Source organism: Pleurodeles waltl, chromosome 3_1, assembly GCF_031143425.1.
Source record: "Pleurodeles waltl isolate 20211129_DDA chromosome 3_1, aPleWal1.hap1.20221129, whole genome shotgun sequence".
NCBI lineage: Eukaryota > Metazoa > Chordata > Amphibia > Caudata > Salamandridae > Pleurodeles > Pleurodeles waltl.
Genome location: NC_090440.1, coordinates 51,705,331 through 51,723,853, shown reverse-complemented (window position 1 = coordinate 51,723,853; position 18,523 = coordinate 51,705,331). Strand labels below are relative to the sequence as shown.

General features: G+C 46.5%; 1 protein-coding gene across 4 annotated transcripts in view; it reads right to left on the bottom strand.

Annotated features, from left to right (window-relative positions):
- Positions 1 to 18,523, bottom strand: part of LRRC4C (leucine rich repeat containing 4C) — a 3,131,096-nt gene that overhangs the window by 487,405 nt on the left and 2,625,168 nt on the right. For 2 of the 4 annotated variants that reach the window (XM_069221814.1, XM_069221813.1), the window contains one exon: positions 6,513 to 6,637. The exons of the other annotated variants lie outside the window; for them this stretch is intronic. The gene's annotated coding sequence lies outside the window, so the exon portion shown is untranslated. The remainder of the gene's footprint in view (positions 1 to 6,512; positions 6,638 to 18,523) is intronic. 4 annotated transcript variants of the gene reach the window in all.

Sequence of the window (18,523 nt, the reverse complement as noted above, 5' to 3'; positions counted from 1 at the left end):
ATAATCCTAATCCTTTTAGTGTTCTTATTAGGATGTAATTAAAAATTAAGTTAATTAAGTTAATTGTGTTGTAATATGTTTTGTGTGTTCTATTTAATGTGAATGGATCAAATTTATCAAATTAATTGACAATTAAATTTAACAAAAAATATTTTTAGTGAGGTTTTTCAGTTAAGAACACATTTTTACTTTTCCCTGAAGTTGTGTAATTTATGTAACACTAAAAAAGTGTATTAATCTTGGAAAAAGTTAGAAAAATATTTGTTATTGTTTATCTGAATATAAAATAGCTTTAAACAATAGACATATTCAAACATTACTCTTCTCCACGTTAACTACCTGCTACCACAAAACTACTAAGGGGGTGATTCTAACCCCGGCGGTCGGCGGAGAGGCGGCGGTCGGACCGCGAACAGACCGGCGGTCCAAAAAATGGCATTCTGACCGCGGCGGTCACCGCCGCGATCGACCGCCACTTTCCCACTCCGACCGCCACGGCGGTCATGACCGCCGGGCTGGAGTTTGCGCACTCCGGCCCGGCGGTCGACCCAAGACCGCCAACCGCATCATGACCCTGCTTACCGCCGCGGTTTTTGGCGGTCGGGAACCGCCATGCGAACCATGGCGGTAGGCACTATCGGGGCCAGGGAATTCCATCCCTGGCACTGATAGGGGTCTCCCCCACCCCCCACTACCCCCCACGAGTCCCCCCCCCACACCCTCCACCCCCTGCCACCCCCCAGAGATGTTACAAACCCCCTGCCCCCCCACCACGACATGCACATACACGCACCCCGACATGCACGCACCCCCAACATGCACATATGCACACCCCCTACACACACACATACACAACGGGGGCACATACCCGCACACATACATGCCAACATGCGCACCCGCCGAACTACACACATTGCCCATAGGCACAGCAGCACCCCCCCGCCCGCATGCACGCACTCACACACCGCCTCTACACACCCCCATGCACGCACACATCACACAACACCCCCCCCACCCCCTCCCCTCACGGACGATCAACTTACCTTGCGTTGGTCCTCCGGGAGGCGACGGGAGCCATAGGGACATGACCGCCAACAGAAGACCGCCAACAGAAGACCGCCACACAGAAATGTGGGTCGTAATTCTGTGGGCGGTGTTCTGCTGGCGTGGCGGTGGAGGTTGACCAGTCTCCACTTTCCCGCCGACCGCCAGTGTGGCTGCTGGCGGTTTTCCGGCGGAACGCTCCCAGCGGTCGGAATACGCGCCGCGGCATACCGCCGCGGTCGGCGGTCTTTACCGCGGCGGTAACTCGGCGGTCTTGCGAAAAGACCGCCAAGGTCAGAATCACCCCCTAAGTGTCCCAATATCTTGTTTAACACTTTTAGTTAGCTTTCTCTTTTTGCCAACTGCATGAGCTTTTTATGATCTTTATTTTTATTTTTCGCATTATAAGTAAAGTCTCAATAATACCGTATGAGGTACTTTTGGCCAAGTGAGTCAGGAGTACCTGAAGGTGTCATAAATGGCAGGTGGCTATTTGACAATATAAATGTACCACACAAACCGTTATGAGATATAATACAGCATCTCTACTGAAAATGATTTGCTATATGCAAAAATATATATAGATGAGCAAGCACGCAGAAACCAAATCAGCACAGAATAGTGTTCCAGTAAGGCATGTAATCCGGATATGAAAATTAGAAACAAAGGTATCTCCTGATGACGTTTAAAAGTGTAAGCAAAAAAGAACAACCTGGAGTGCACATATGAGCTCAGTGAAATATTTCAGTGCTAAAAATGTAAATGACAAAGGAGATAATTATCAAACATAGGGAATTGGGTACATGAAGGAAAATCATAATTTAGACCTTGGAGCAGTAGTGTTTGGGGTTTCTCTGCAGCAGGGTAAATTTTATAATATTTAAACATATATAAATGTAGTGTGACATAAACACCGTGTTGTCAATAATTTTTGCAAAAAAATATTTTCCCATTATTTGTAGATTTTCTGCTATTAACTCCAATGGGGGTATTTTTGAGTAATAATGAGATTTACAGCACAATATTTATGTCAGATGATATTCTAACAAGGATGTTCTAGTGCCACAGGGCTTCCAATCAGAGGTGAAAGGCTGAAACTTAAAGAGCGGGACCCTCAGGAAAGCAAAGTTCAGAAATACATTCTAAGCAACATGGGTCTCCTGTTTATGACAGATTCATGATCAGCACCAAGCACAGGCCTGGCCAGAAGAATCGTTCAGGTTTTTATCCTCTAGCGGACCTTAAGAGACTTGTAATTAATCAAAGAATTGTAAAGGTGCTAAGAACCACACAGTTGACCTCCCATACACTTGGAATGACCCTTTTAACTGAAAATGCTCCCCTTTTCCTTTGAGTGCACAAGGGATTCCTACATCTGCCATCTGATAGCAGGCCCATGGCCTACCCAATTTGTGTTGTACGACCGGCATTGAACAAACTAGTGTAGAGGAGATTTGTGATAATTTTTTTGGATAGATCATAAGGCCAGATGTGCGAAAATATTGCTCAAATAATTTGCTGCAAACTGTGCATCAGCGTTTTGCAATCAGTCTTTAATTTTGTGACGCGACCTATATATTATTGGGACGAATAACAAAATCTGCAGTCTCAGGGTGTTGCAGAATGACTTGCCTAAGGAATATTAAATAGACAGGTCGGTGTTGGGGATCCCCTGTGATTAGCTACAAACACAGGGATGGTGGCCTGAAGGGAGGGAACAGCAAACCACCCTCCAGGGTTTACATATCCAGGCAGGAAAACGTTTTTTAAAGCAGCCCTTGTTCCTTAAAGCCATCACTTTTCATAAACATGGAATGGCAAAGCTAATAGGTTAGGTTTTTTGTTAGGTGAAGTATTTGGTGACTTTGTGTATAGTACTTCCAGTTCTAGATGGACCATAATACCATAGTAAAGCAACCTATTTGTGTAGCTATATAGAAGCTGAAAGAAGTGTCACTATCTTGAACAAATCACGTTAGCCGAGTTAAGCTAAAAGATAAGTGTTCCAAAAGGAGACATAAAGTTACGTTTGTATTATAAGTAGTGATTGTAGAAGGCAGAAGAAGTAGAATACTATATAGTAAATAATTCTGAAAAGGGCTCAGTATTTTCGGTGCAGTTGTGAGAAGGCTTTTGTGCATGCACATCTCTTTACTTTGTGAAAAGAAAGCTGCAAACTAATAAGAATTACAAACATGAAACACTTCCTAAACAATAAAGCCACAAACCAGCATTAAAATGGCATTATGTCAGTGAATACATCAAAGAAACATGCTGAATCTGACTTCTGAGGTGTAACAAAAGGACTACTTGAACACCATCACCAATGAGAACACAAATGTAACCATCTTCAAAATGCCATGCCTTGATGGGCAGCCCATCCAAGCAATAGCAAATCATAAAAACCTATGGCTAAACTGGCTGACCCAAAGCCAATTCTCTCTGCGTTACTTCCAATCTGTATTTTTTTTTAGCTATTGGTAACATGAGGTATCTCAACTATAGCTATCTGCAGCAGGACCTAAAAAGTTCCACATTTTGAAATAAATCAGGAGGAAAGAGGAGCAGTCAACTTTCCCCTGGGCTACTGCCTACTATCTCCAAGGAGGTGATTTTCACTGATCAATGTTTTGCCAACCGTTTGCAATTACGAGGGAACACCTCTTCCATACCCCTTTACAAATGCGACTCATTATAGCAGGTAAACCAATTTTGAGAGATGGAAATTATTTTCCAGCTTTCAATTTTGATTTACTGCAAAACAGTAGCAATGTTGCCATCACAACCAATGTGATTTTTCAAATTGCATTGTTTATAACTGAAAAACTACTTTGTACATTGGACACGGACTATGGCTCATCGAGCAGTTCAACACATGAAGTACACATGGTTGATTAGCTAATGTCACTATCACCACTAATTTAGCGTGCTTCCTTTAATGTTGTTGCAGTATGCAGAAATGCACATGGACAATATCCTCTATGTCCACTTTGCCCATTCTTTGGAAAAATTGAGTAGATATATTTGGTGAAACTCAGAGATCCAGCGAAACATACTTTTTTGTAGGAGAAGTCAACTGAGAGAAAAGCTTGCACAAAAACATTTTTGTATAAAATTTTATCTGCTCAGAAAGTTGTGGACAGTCCACAAACACTCCAGTTTTGTGACGTGAGAAAGGTGTACAGTGGGCAGCTGGTAAATACTCTGGAGACATGCCACTATTTCTGTAGCACGTACAGTGGGTGCATTATTTCTACTCAATCTTCAGTGGCGGTAAAACCTTCTGCACCACCACTGTCAGATCATTCCAGAGTTTACGGGAGGACATAACTCATCAACTTCTCATGCTCAACTACAAGGGTGAGCTGTGTCCACCAGTTATGACCTATCTCGGCCTAGTTAAAAACTGTTGGATGGTGTTGACCTTAAGACCCTGCATTGGCAAACACTTAAACCATTCTGCAAAATCAGGATTTATTTGTTTCAGGTACATTTGAATTTTCCTTGGAAAAGCAAAAGCAGGACACCAAACTTGTGAAGAATGTAAGCACCAACCCACATTTTTGTGGGCTGGATTGGGTGGGGTTAGAGGCTTGGGTGGCTTGCTAACATGCCAACAAAAGAAAATGCGGCTAAAACTTCAAACAATGGTGCGGATTATTAAAAAACATGTTTTAGTGAAACACATTACTAACAAACATGTTTTAGTGAATTTTGAAAATGTTTATGAGCCGTTGACAGAGCTTTAAAAAGGGGGATGAGTGATTTCACAGCTATAAAGCGGTTTCCACAGATTTCAGTACAAAACACTTTATGACCAGTTTTTGCAAAGTTAGTTCAAGACAATACTGTTGACCATTTTCCAAAAAATCCTTCTATGAAATGACAATGAGCTCATGAAATATTTTTTATTTCATCTTCAGAAATACACTTCTTTCCAACTGTTGACCAAAGGTATGACCAAAGGTATGTTTTCAGTCCACTCATCAGGACACTGCAACAAATACTTGTTTGAGCTTAGTGGATTTCCACACCTGATTTTGGTTTGTGTGACTGCCAAGTCGCAGGTATGATTCCCAATGCATCTTCCCGTCCTCCTGATATTTAATAACAGCACACAAATTAGTATTCCCAGGAATCTGTGCTATTCTAAATCAAAATAAAACAGTTGTTGTTAGCACCCAACATTGCGCAGTTCTCATATGTGTTGCTGAACTTCATCCCTGGTGTTCTAGTATGCAAAAGATACAAGTATTCCTTCCACCTCCAGAACACTTATAATGTGTGACTGAGGGGCAGTGTCCTGCAAAGATGTCACCTCAACAGAAACAGAAATAGTGCTGCTTAATAGAAATAACAACTATGCTTTCATTTCTGTTCAGTGCCCAGTACATACATTGTCAAATCCAGTAAACTAGCAATGTTGTTTTTAACTCCAGCATGGACATCAATTCACCGAATTGCCAGGGGTTGCAGAAGCAAGATCGCATGCCCTTTGACCTCCACTTACACTCACACACACATACGTGCACATACACACAAATTCACACTTATGGACACTGTCTTTCACGTAAACACCCTCTCACCCGCAAGCACACATGCAACATCCTTTTAAAAATTTTTTTTACTTACCTCAGCTGCCATAGAATGGCCTATTCCAGGTAACTGTACTCCATTTTTATTACACTGATAATGAATAATATGCTTTTATTCACTATTAGTGCCATAAACAATTGATAGAAAACAAATAAAGTGGAGCCTCAAATTACATTGATAAGGAGGAGCTGCCCCTGTGTTCCTGGCACTGAATTTGCCACCTCTGAGGCCAGGGGTCGCCAAGGCAGTGCCAGGGGTTGCAGAGGGCAAGCCATGGGTCGCAGCTGACACCTCTGGCGACCCCTAAATGATGTCCATGAACTCCAGCGAGGCCAATGTACCTTATGAAATGCAGTATTTGTTACAAATTTCTCCAAAAATCCTTTAAGAAGAATTAACATATTCTCTATAATCATGATTGTTCCTAAATGTATATATTGATTGTAGCAATTAGCCTCTCCTGGGCAGAGAGAGGGACAACTTTGATAACCTTGAATGCGACACAAGAGAGACACCAGGCAGACAACACAGTTAACAGTAGGTCATCCTAACACTGGATCAAGTAGTGCACAGATTAGGGGTTTCATTGTACAATGTTTTTGCATTTCTAACCTATTATACCCAATATCAGAATAATGCTACTGTTGACAAACCCACACTTAGCTTTACAACAGAATGAGGTTTCATAAGCATTTGCTATCAAACTTCATTAGTTTCAATAGGCAGGGCACAGTGATAATTAACTTTTAAAAAAGACAGGCCCCCAAAGAGAACACTTTTTTTAATAAAGCCTATTTGCACTTGTTGTGGGAAATAAACACCCTTTTAGTTGTGTTTACAATAAAATCACCCACAGTTCATTTGCTACGGACCTTTCAGTGTTTTTTAATCACGAGTTAATCTTGTGATATTTGGTCTGGCTTGTGATGCAATCATTGTTATGGTTCAGCTGCAGCACTTCTCCTTTCAGCCTCTTTCAAATCTTCCCGATAATGGTCTGAAAATAGAAAAAAAGTCACAAAATCGAGTTAAAAGCACGTTTTCCCACTCTGTCTCATTAATAAAAGATTTTACAATTTCCAGGAAGTCTGTGGGTATTTCCCGTGGATTTCTAGGAACTGTGGCGTCTGGACGTGTATTTTCCATGATGTTTTTAAAGTAATTTTAACTTCACAGCGCTCGCCTCCTTGGCCGCCTCTTTCTGACGGTCTACCAGGTCCTACCGTGTTTTATTATTCAATTTTTCAAATGTCAGGCGAGGCAGCAGAAAATCTTATACAAATAGTGGAATCGAAACAAATCTTCAGGAGTAGAGCTTAGGTCGAAATGTAAGCAATCAGACTCCTCCAGGAGTAGAAGGTCAGATGACTCAGGCCCTCATTACCTGAAGCACTAGGTTAGGCGCTATACTTATCACACCTGATAAACAACGATATTGTGAGGTTAATAATTTGGGCAGAGAGAAGGCCGGGTAATGGGAATCCTACTAGTAGGCGAGCACCCAACAGTTATTAAACATCAGATACTTTAACAAACTGAGACACAGGAAGTTAAACCGAATTGTTGCCTCAAATCACACAACTCAGGGTAAAGTGCCAAAGTAGGGGACTTCACCTCAGGTCTCTGCTTTCCAAAGCCAGCATCTCAGCCATTATGGAGGATGGATGACCGGGCAGAATGACCAGGGCAGGAGTGGTCACTTTGCTACACTGGCATTTTCCTGGTGGGTTGCAGACATGGGGCCTGTTTCCAAGGCATAGTAAGCTGATGTGACCAGCATTGCCCTAAATATTCCCCTAGGGAGACAGGATAAGGTGTGGCATAAGGGCCTGAGCTGCCAACTTTGGAACTGGGGGAACTAGGTGTGGCTCAACGTCCTGTGAATCCAGGCATATCACTTAGGCCCATATTTATACTATTTTTGTGCTGCATTTCCATAATTTTTTGACGCAAAAGTGGTGCAAACTTACAAAATACCGGTATGGGCCTTAATGTCCCTGTGACTACAATTCAGCGCTTTCAGACCATAACGGGTGATTTGCTGTGCTTTACAAATCCTGGATATATATACTCATTCTAGTTGTGTCCTTCTGCAGTTTGGGGATGGTTTTAACAAGTTGCTAGGGCTGGTTCAGTTTTCTAGTGCATCCAGGGATAAGATAAAGAAGGACAAGAGAAAATACAGATTAATAAATAAAACACAGCTGAGAAAATGAGAAAGAGAATATAAATATAAAATGAGCAAGAAGAAAATGATCCAGTAGGATCTTGTCAGTATTTTTATAATCTTGACGCTGGTTTTAGAGTGCAGTGGTGTGATAAAATGTCATTCATGCCACTTGCCAACATGCTTGGGGCACAACTTTTCATAGCTTTTAAATCCTGTGTCCAAACAAAAGTGGAAGAAGTGATGAGGAAGCAAAGGGCCTCCTGGGCAGCAGATGATCTGCTTAGATTATATTATGAGTGTCCTGTCACCTATGGGGATGGTAACCATCTCCACAGGGATTACAAGAAATGTGGAGCGTCTGGGTGAGTCTGTGGCAGAAATGGAGAAAATGTGTGTGAGCTGTTGTGGAAATACAGATTCCAGCATATTATTCTCTGAGTCTTGTAATCAGTGGCAGTCCCCTTCCTCCTGAACTGCCAATGCTTGCAGCGTCAGCGGGTCAGAGGAGGGGTGCGTCAAGCCAAGTTCTGGTCCACTTGCAAAGAGTCCATAGAAGGGACAGTAAAACCTATGCTCATGTTCACCCTTTCAGAGAGTTAGACTGATTATCATAGAGACAGTGAGTAATGGACATGATAACATTTCTTTCAACATATTCCCTTTGCAAGGCAGAAACTTTCTGCTCCAGGCATAGACCCACTGACCCATTCTGGTGCTGCTCACAGAACCTTAGCCATGACCCAACAATAAATGAGCTATTTTTTGGTGAACCACTATAGCAAGTGAAAAGTTTCTAACTGAAGAATTAATGTCACTTAAGATATACACATAGTTATGGCTACTCATAACTAATATCAGAATTAAAATATTTTAGGAACTCCATTCAAGACAATTGAGCAATGTTAGACTTTTTAGTTTATGCAGGGTCATCCCCAATCGTTTTGCCTCCTATTTTTTCTGACCTGTTGCTGTTGTTTTTTTAACTCTGAGCACTTTACCACTGCTAATCAGTGCTAAAGTGCATATACTCTCTGTGTAAATTGTATTGTTGATTGGTTTATCCTCCACCGAAGACACCCCTCTCGCCGCTGAACACCTGCATTTTCAGATTCGCACCGATCCGAGGACCACCCTCAGAGGATCCCTCATCTACCGTCCTCCCGGGCCACGCGCCCCTTTCAGCGACGCCATCGCCGACTTCATCTCCCTGCACGCCCTCGCCTCGCCGGACTACATCCTCCTAGGTGACCTCAACTTCCATCTGGAACAAAACAACGACCCCAACACCACCACCCTGCTCGACAACCTCGCCAACCTCGGCCTCAAACAACTGGTGAACACCGCCACCCACATCGCCGGACACACGCTTGACCCCATCTTCTCCGCCAGCAAACACGTCTTCTTCAGCCACGCCTCCGCCCTACACTGGACCTACCACAGCTGCGTCCACTTCACATTCCGACGCGAGACCCGCCACCTCCGCACCCAACCCATCCCTCGTCGACAGTGGAACAAGATCCCCGAAGAGCAACTCTTCTCCGCACTCGCCGCCAACCAACCCACCCTCACCACCGACCCCAACGACGCAGCCCTCAACCTCACAAACTGGATCTCCAACTGCGCAGACATCCTTGCTCCCTTCAAACGCACACATCGACAGACCAACACCAAAAAACCTCTCTGGTTCTCTGACACCCTCTAAGAATCAAAGAAAACTTGTCGCGCCCTTGAGAAAGCCTGGCGCAAGGACCGCACCGCTGACAACATGACCGCCCTCAAGAACGCTACCCGCGAACACCACCACCTGATCCGTGCCGCCAAAAGGAACTTTTTCACCGACAGACTGAACAAAAACAGACACAACAGCAGAGAACTCTTCAGCATCGTCAAGGAGTTCTCCAACCCCAGCGCCAACGCCGTCACACCCTCACAGGATCTGTGCGAATCCCTCGCCACTTTCTTCCATCGCAAGATTAGCGACCTCCACGACAGCTTCGGACACCAGACCCAACCAAACACCACCGAACCGGCATCCACGGCCATCACCCTCAACAACTGGTCCCACATCAACACGGAAGAAACCAAATCCATCATGAACTCTATCCACTCCGGCGCCCCTTCGGACCCCTGCCCGCACTTCATCTTTAACAAAGCCGACTACATCATCGCCCCGCACCTCCAGACCGTCATCAAGTCTTCTTTTTCTTCTGCTACCTTCCCCGAATGCTGGAAACATGCCGAAGTCAACGCCCTACTAAAGAAACCTACGGCTGACCCGAGCGACCTGAAAAACTTCCACCCCATCTCTCTTCTGCCTTTCCCAGCCAAAGTAATAGAGAAGACCGTCAACAAACAGCTGACCACCTTCCTGGAAGACAACAACCTGCTCGACCCCTCACAAACCGGATTCCGAACCAACCACAGCACGGAAACCGCCCTCATCTCAGTCACTGACGACATCAGAACCCTGATGGACAACGGTGAAACAGTCGCCCTCATTCTGCTCGACCTCTCGGCTGCCTTTGACACCGTCTGTCACCGCACCCTAATCACCCGCCTCCGCTCCACCGGAATCCAAGGCCAGGCCCTGGACTGGATCACCTCCTTCCTCTCAAACCATTCCCAAAGAGTTTACCTCCCTCCGTTTCGCTCAGAACCCACCGAGATCATCTGCGGCGTACCCCAAGGCTCATCACTCAGCCCGACACTCTTCAATGTCTACATGAGCCCCCTCGCCAACATTGTACGCAAGCACGACATCATCATCACCTCCTACGCCGACGACACGCAACTTATACTCTCCCTCACCAAGGACCCCGCCAGCGCCAAGACCAACCTACAAGAGGGTATGAAGGATGTCGCAGATTGGATGAGGCTCAGCCGCCTAAAGCTGAACTCTGAAAAAACGGAAGTCCTCATCCTCGGCAACACCCCGTCCGCCTGGGACGACTCCTGGTGGCCCACAGCCCTCGGCACCGCACCGACCCCCACAGACCACGCCCGCAACCTCGGCTTCATCTTGGGCCCTCTTTTCACCATGACCAAGCAAGTCAACGCCGTGTCCTCCGCCTGCTTCCTCACCCTCCGCATGCTCCGCAAGATCTTCCGCTGGATCCCCGCCGACACCAGAAAAACCATGACCCACGCCCTCGTCACGAGCCGCCTGGACTACGGCAACACCCTCTACGCCGGGACCACAGCCAAACTCCAAAATCACCTGCAACGCATTCAAAACGCCTCAGCCCGCCTCATCCTCGACATACCCCGCAGCAGCCACATCTCCGCACACCTGAGACACCTGCACTGGCTCCCAGTCAGCAAAAGGATCACCTTCCGACTTCTCACCCACGCACACAAAGCCCTCCACGACAAGGGACGGGAATACCTCAACAGACGCCTCAGCTTCTACGTCCCCACCCGCCTCCTCCGCTCCTCTGGCCTCGCACTCGCTGCTGTCCCTCGCATCCGCCGCTCCACGGCGGGTGGGAGATCTTTCTCCTTCCTGGCGGCCAAGACCTGGAACTCCCTCCCCACCAGCCTCAGGACCACCCAGGACCACTCCGCTTTCCGGAGACTCCTAAAGACCTGGCTGTTCGAGCAGCGATAACCCCCCCTTTTTTCCCCTAGCGCCTTGAGACCCGCACGGGTGAGTAGCGCGCTTTATAAATGTTAATGATTTGATTTGATTGGCATATTTGATTTATTAGTAAGTCCCTAGTACAGTGCACTAGAGGTGCCCAGGGCCTGTAAATCAAATGCTACTAGTGGGCCTGCAGCACTGGTTGTGCCACCCACATAAGTAGCTCTGTAATCATGTCTCAGACCTGCCATTGCAGTGTCTGTGTGTGCAGTTTTAACTGTAAATTCGACTTGGCAAGTGTACCCACTTGCCAGGCCTAAACCTTCCCTTTTCTTACATGTAAGACACCCCTAAGGTAGGCCCTAGGTAGCCCCAAGGGCAGGATGCAGTGTATGGTTAAGGTAGGACATATAGTAATGTGTTTTATATGCACTGACAGTGAAATATTGCTAAATTCGTTTTTCACTGTTGCAGAGCCTGTCCCTCTCATAGGTTAACATGGGGGCTACCTTTAATTCTGATTAAAGTGTAGATTCCCTTTGGGAGCGGATGGATATGTGGAGTTTGGGGTCTCCGAGCTCACAATTTAAAAAATACATCTTTTAGTAAAGTTGATTTTAAGATTGTGTGTTTGAAAATGACACTTTTAGAAAGTGAGCATTTGCTTGCTTATACCATTTCTGTGACTCTGCCTGTTTGTGGATTCCCTGTCTGGGTCAGTTTGACAGTTGGGCTGGTTGCACCTTAAACCCGAGAGTGACGCAAAGGGAGCTAGGGTGTAGTCTGCATTTCCTGATCAGCCATCTGTGCTAGGAGGGCGGGGAGGAGTGGTCTCTCACACCTGAAATGGCTGTGCCTGCCTTCACACAATGCAGTCTCCAACCCCCTTGTGAGTGTCTGGGGCCTGGCCTGGGCAAGGCAGGATTTCACATTCAAGAGAGACTTTGCTTTGAAGTAGGCCTACTTCAAAGGAGAAAATGGGTATAAGAAGGGCACCCAAAACCACAGACTTTAGAACACTTCTGGAAACCAAGAGGAACCTCTGCCTGGAGAAGAGTTGAAGAGCTGAGGAAGAAGAGCTGCCCTGCCTGTGACTGTGCTTTGTGGAGCTATCCTGCAGTTGCTGCTTCTGCCACAGTAAGAGGGCAAATACTGGACTTTGTGTGCCTTCTATCTTGTGAAGATCTCCAAGGGCTAGATTTAGAGCTTGCCTCCTGATGTTTGAAGTCTCAGAGACAGCAAAGACTTCTCTCTGCCAGCACCTGGAGTCTCTGGAGAGACTCCTACTCTGCACTGTGGTGCCCATCCAGTTCCTGAGACCCTGAAAGGAGAAGCTGGCAGCCTACGAGGAAAAAATCCACGCACAGGACGACGTGCGGAGCAAAGATCGACGCAACTCCAATCTGCGACTGGAAAATCAACGTGCCTCCGGCTTCGCAACTGAAAATTGACTCTTGCCTGCAACACGACCGAAGAATCGACGCACGGAGCTGGAGAAATGACATGCAGCATCGCAGACAGAGGCTGGGAGACTGAAACCCGCGCTGCGTGGTTTTCGGATCATCATGCGGCTGAATTTCTGATGCAAACCATCGTTGTGCGTGCAAAAACAATGCAAGGCCTGCCCGGACCCGTGTGCGGACCGAATCGACGCATCGCTCTTCTGCGGAGAGAAGAACCAACGCACACTGACTCGACAGAAGGGGGAAACGACGCAAGGTCTCGCTCATGAGTGAGCCCTTTTTGACGCACACCCGCCCATGCGGGGTTATTTTTGACACACACCAGGTAAATTTTCACGCTAGCAGCACTAGTGTTGTGTTTAAAACTACATAAAGACTTTTTTTAGATTTTAAGTGATAACTTGACTTGGGTATTGTGGATGTTTGTCGTTTTGGCCTTGTTTTGTTCAGATAAATATTTCCTGTTTTTCTAAACATTTGTTGTGTCATTTTGTAGTGTTTTCATTAAGTTACTGTGTGTGTTGGTAGAAATACTTTACACTTAGCACTCTGAAGTTAAGCCTACTGCTTGTGCCAAACTTCCAAGGGGGTAAGCAGGGGTTAGCTGAGGGTGATTCTCTTTTACCCTGACTAGAGTAGGGGTCCTTGGTTGGACCGGCGGACAGGGGGTAACCTGACTGCCAACCATAGACCCCATTTCTAACAAGCAGCCACTTGCTAGTACAGGCCTGTGGGTATCGACTTTTCAATGTCCTAATCCACACCCTCTTCCTCTCCGTACCCCTGCCTTCCTACAGGCGATGTGGATTGAGGAGGAGAATGAAAGCACTACTGACTATACAGAATGGCAGGCAGCAAGCCTTCCCCCTTACCTCCTTCTGTTGCTCTCAGTATCACTGCAACCTTGGTTGGAGGGAGGGGAGAATTCTCCTCAGCTTCTATCTTGCTTGGCTTTGCCAAAAGAAGAGACCCAGGGGCTGACTGCTGCCCATGTTCACAGGTCCTGTCATGTGCATGAACTAGCAACTGAAAGGCACTCGCGAGCAGGAGCTCTGAAAGGCACCCAAGTTTTGGAGGACCAAGGGTAATTCCCCTATCAAAAGGCTCCTTTTTAGATGGTATGTTTCCGTTCTAGTAGGCTAAACCGGGAAGCATCCCGAACAACGCCTACTTAACAACAAAGTCGTGGAAAACGAAAGCGGAACAACGCTTTCGTTAACCACGACTTCCTTGTTAAGGAGCCTTAACCACGCATGTGCTTAACAACGCACATGGTAGTTAAGGCACAGAAGAAGGGAGTCAGCTGAGGAGGACAACTCGATCAAGGAGGAGGTAAGTGGGGCTGGGTTTTAAGGGCAGGGGGATCGGGCATTTTTAGTTTTAGGGGCGGGGGTCGGGGTGGTTTAGGTTTAGGGACAGGGGAGGCGGGGTCAGGGCATTTTTAGTTTTAGCGGCGGGGGTGTGGGGTTGGGGTATTTTTACTTTTTGGGAGTGGGGGGTTGGGGTAGTTTAGGTTTTAGAGGCGGGGTTGGGGGGTCGGGGTATTTTTACTTTTTGGGAGTGGGGGGTTGGGGTATTTTTAGTTTTAGGGGTGGTTTAGGTTTAGGGGCGGGGGAAGGGCGGTCAGGGTATTTTTAGTTTTAGGGGCGGGGCGGGGTGGGGGGTCGAGGTATTTTTAGTTTCAGGGGTGGGGGGTCGGGTGGTTTAGGTTTGGGGTAGGGGTGTTTTTAGTTTTAGGGGCGGGGTGGGGGGGTCGAGGTATTTTTAGTTTTAGGGGTGGGGGTCAGGGTGGTTTAGGTTTAGGGGCGGGGAGGGGGGTCGGGGCATTTTTAGGTTTAGGCGCGGGGTGGAGGGTCAGGGTATTTTTAGTATTTGGGGTGGGGGATTGGGGTAGTTTAGGTTTTAGGGGCGGGGTGGGGCATCAGGGTATTTTTACTTTTTGGGAGTGGGGGTTGAGGTGGTTTAGGTTTGTGGGGTGGAGGGTTGGGGTATTTTTAGTTTTAGAGGTGGTTTAGGGGCGGGGGAAGGGGGGTCCGGGTATTTTTAGTTTTAGGGGCGGGGTGGGGGGTCGAGGTATTTTTTAGTTTTAGGGGTGGGGGTTGGGGCGGTTTAGGTTTGGGAGAGGGGTATTTTTCATTTTAGGGGCGGGGTGGGGGTCGAGGTATTTTTAGTTTTAGGGGTAGGGGTTGGGTGGTTTAGGTTAAGGGGCGGGGAGGGGCATTTTTAGTTTTAGGGGTGGGGTGGGGGGGTCGGGGTATTTTTAGTATTTGGGGGCGGGAGTTGGGGTGCTTTAGGTTTTAGGGAGGGGGGTTGGGGTGGTTTTAGGTTTTAGGTGTGGGGTGAGAGATTGCGTTCATTTTAGGGGTGGGGCTTAGGGTGGTTTTTGGGGTGTGGGTGGGGGGGTCACGGTAATTTTTAGGGGTGGGGGGCCAGGGGGACGCATGCTGGGACCATGCATGCCGTTCACTAATGCCTTTACCAGGAATGCCTTTACAACGAAAAATCGTTGTTAAGGCATTCGTGGTAAAGGCATTAGTGGTAACAACGAGGTCGTTGTTCCGACCTCGTTGTTCCGGCACACGTGGTTCCAGCATTCGTTGTTCCGACGTATATTTGGCTAAACCTACCATTAAATGCCTGCTCCCTTCTTATAGGCCCTCACCTATAACAGGGACATAATGCTGGGGCAGGCCTATAATGGTCAATATGATCCTCCATAGTAGGCTACAAGACTATATTAGAATGCTACAATTTTGAGAGTTTCATTGAAGAAAATGAAGTGGCTCAGGGCCAACAATGGCTGGCATAGACCTTATGCTCCTAATGTTTGTCTTTCTGTTCCTCCCTTTTCAATTTAGAAAACCCTACCCACAGGGAGTAGAATATTGCATTAGCATTGTCTGTCTCAGCTTTCTCCCTTGTTATAGGCCTTCGCCTGTTGCTCGGGTCTATAACTCGGGGTTAGGGCCTTTAGTGTGAGTGTGTGTGTGTGAGGGGCAAGATGAGAGGACAGTTAAGGGACAGCCTTACTACCCCCAGTCTATCAGGTATTATGCTTCATGGTCCCTGAAGATGACAATCATGCTTAAATGTTATTTGCTATTATAATAATGACCAGACAATGGCAATAAAAGGTTTTCACATGAACTGAACCACAAAGCCAAAAGAGACATATATCTAGCAGGGCTTAAGGACAAAATAAAAACATATTTGCATAGTTAAATAAATGACTGCATATGTAACAATCTTTACACTCGTTCCATAAACAAGTAAAGGATCAGTCACTGACTATATTTGCGCACCTAGTCAAAAAATGGACTAAGCTATTTAAAACGTAGATCCATAAATTCACAACAGTATACTTTGTTGTGGATGGCCTTGCATGCCAATGTGATTTTCTTTCTGTACACTAACAGACACCTGTAATAGGCTTGCAGAAGTAGAGCACATATTAAACGTGGAACCTTGAGCATTGACTGTTAAACTGCACATCAGACCTTGGAATGGAGATGGAACTGAGTCATCCTTCTATTTTGTCAAGGTTTAACATCACTTATATCAAGATGACTCCATATCATCATGGCCATCTTGCTTTAGTCCTGGCCTTTCATTTAGCATCCCAGCTGATTCTGGGAGTTGTGGTTGTAGGAGGATGGCCCTCTATGTAGTGTGCAAAGCACTGTGCAAGGGGTCCAGGCAACGACACGTTGGTTTACAGGGGTAAAAACTAGATCGGCTAATGCTCTAATTTTTAAGGTAGCTTGGTCGAGCAGTTAGGCCAATCTTGGACAAGAGCAAAGCATTTTTTGTACTCATAGCATCAATCTTGCACAACTCACACACTCAAAGGAAGAACTCGAAACCAATTTATAAAAATACTTCACGTTTTTATATAAATTTTAAGACCAAGATCATCAGAAGTGGGTAAGTACTTTTCGAGATATAAATTTTTGAAGTTTAATAAAAATGGTCTTTTTATGCATAATTACGCACCATAAGAATCAATGAGGCTCACCTTTAAAAATACATATTAAAAAAATGTACGGTTGGTTTAAGAAGTTCTTTTGCATGTTGGTCAAGGTCGTTGGTGGGCACACTGTGCCAGCTGGAGAAGTTCGGGCATCTCCTGGTTCTGGCGGGAGCAGCAGAAGGTCTCTGGAGAAGATGCAGAGCCACTGCAAGGAACCACTTGGAAAAGCGCTGCACAGGTAAGTTTAAAGACAGTTCCTTGAAGATCCCCTTGGAGTGTTGAGGTCGAGGGTGGGGGACTCTTAGGGCATAGCAGGTTCTTCGGTGCAGGGCACAGGACGGCCAGATGCAGAGCGATTCAGTGAGCCAGGAGCTGTGCACAAGGATGCCCTTCGGAGCAGGAGGTAAGTTGGTTCCAGGATCGCTCACAGGACAAATGAGGGCACTCTGGCAGGAGGTCGGGTTGCTTCTGGAGTCCCTCGACTGGGGTTTCCTCCTGCTTTTTCTTCAGCAGCCTGTTTTTCTTTATGTTCGACGTGGGCTGACCAATACCCCTGGTATTGGTACGGTTTGGCTGCTGGAGGTTGCAGTGCCACCAAAGTGGCACACTGGCAGGGTTTGTCCTTGCAGTCGTTGGGTTGCAGTTTGGTCCAGCTGCGGCATCCGGTTCAGGAGTTGTGGTTGTAGAATAGTACCTCCAATCTGGAGGGAGTTCTCCAGTGATTTGCGAAGCTTGGAGGTCCTCTGGGGTTTTTGTAGAGTTGTACAGTTGTCCAGCAGGTCCTCAGTGGCAGTTGTTGGGTCCTGAGTGCAGCATGCAGGGTTTGGCACCTTTTCTTTGGTACAGCAGGTCCACAGTTCTCGGGTTTTGGATATTCTTGGTGCTGGTCTTCTTCTGTCCGTCGAATCCAATTTCCTGTTATAGGAATGCCCTCTAAATACTAAATTTGGGGAACGTTTTAGGGGGAAACTAGTAGTGACCAATGGGTCAACTACCTTAAGGTGGCTACACCCACTAAGTGACCATTTCCTGTGGGGAAGGGTCGCTTCCCTGTACCTGGTTGGCTATTTTCCTTTCATCCAAGATGAAGTAAAATGAAACAGAGTGTCCACCTCGCAGGCAACACCTTAAGGGTGGTGCTTGCCAGGTGGGGTCACTCCCTCTATCGTTTGTGAAGTTTTCCGCTGTTGGTCCCACCAAAAGTTGGGGTTTGCAATGGGGGCGGCCATCTGCTGTTAGCAGCAGGCCTGGGGGTTGAGTTTCAAAGGCGATAAGCCCTTTGAAGCTCGCCGCCAGGGCAGTGTACATTCCTGACAGAGGGGGTGTTAGCACCTCTACCCAGTAAAGGCATTGTTCTACAATCCATAGAGACAGATACAGAGACAGATCTCTCCCCCAATGTTGTAGATTGGATGTCTGGAAAAGCAGGCTGGATAGAACCAGTCAGCACCCATGCCAGGGTAGTTAGCTTTTGCAGGGGGCACCTCTAAGGTGACCCCTGCGTACATTTAGTAATAAATCCAATACTGGAACTAATTTGGATTTAACATTCTGAGTTGTTTCATACCAAACAACCCAGGGTTCAGCGTAGCCATAATTTAGCTGTGAAACACGTGTTAACCAATGTCCAGCACATGTATTAAAATGGTTACTCTGTCCACTCACTATGCCCCAGGTTTGGCAAGGACATAGTGGGGGCA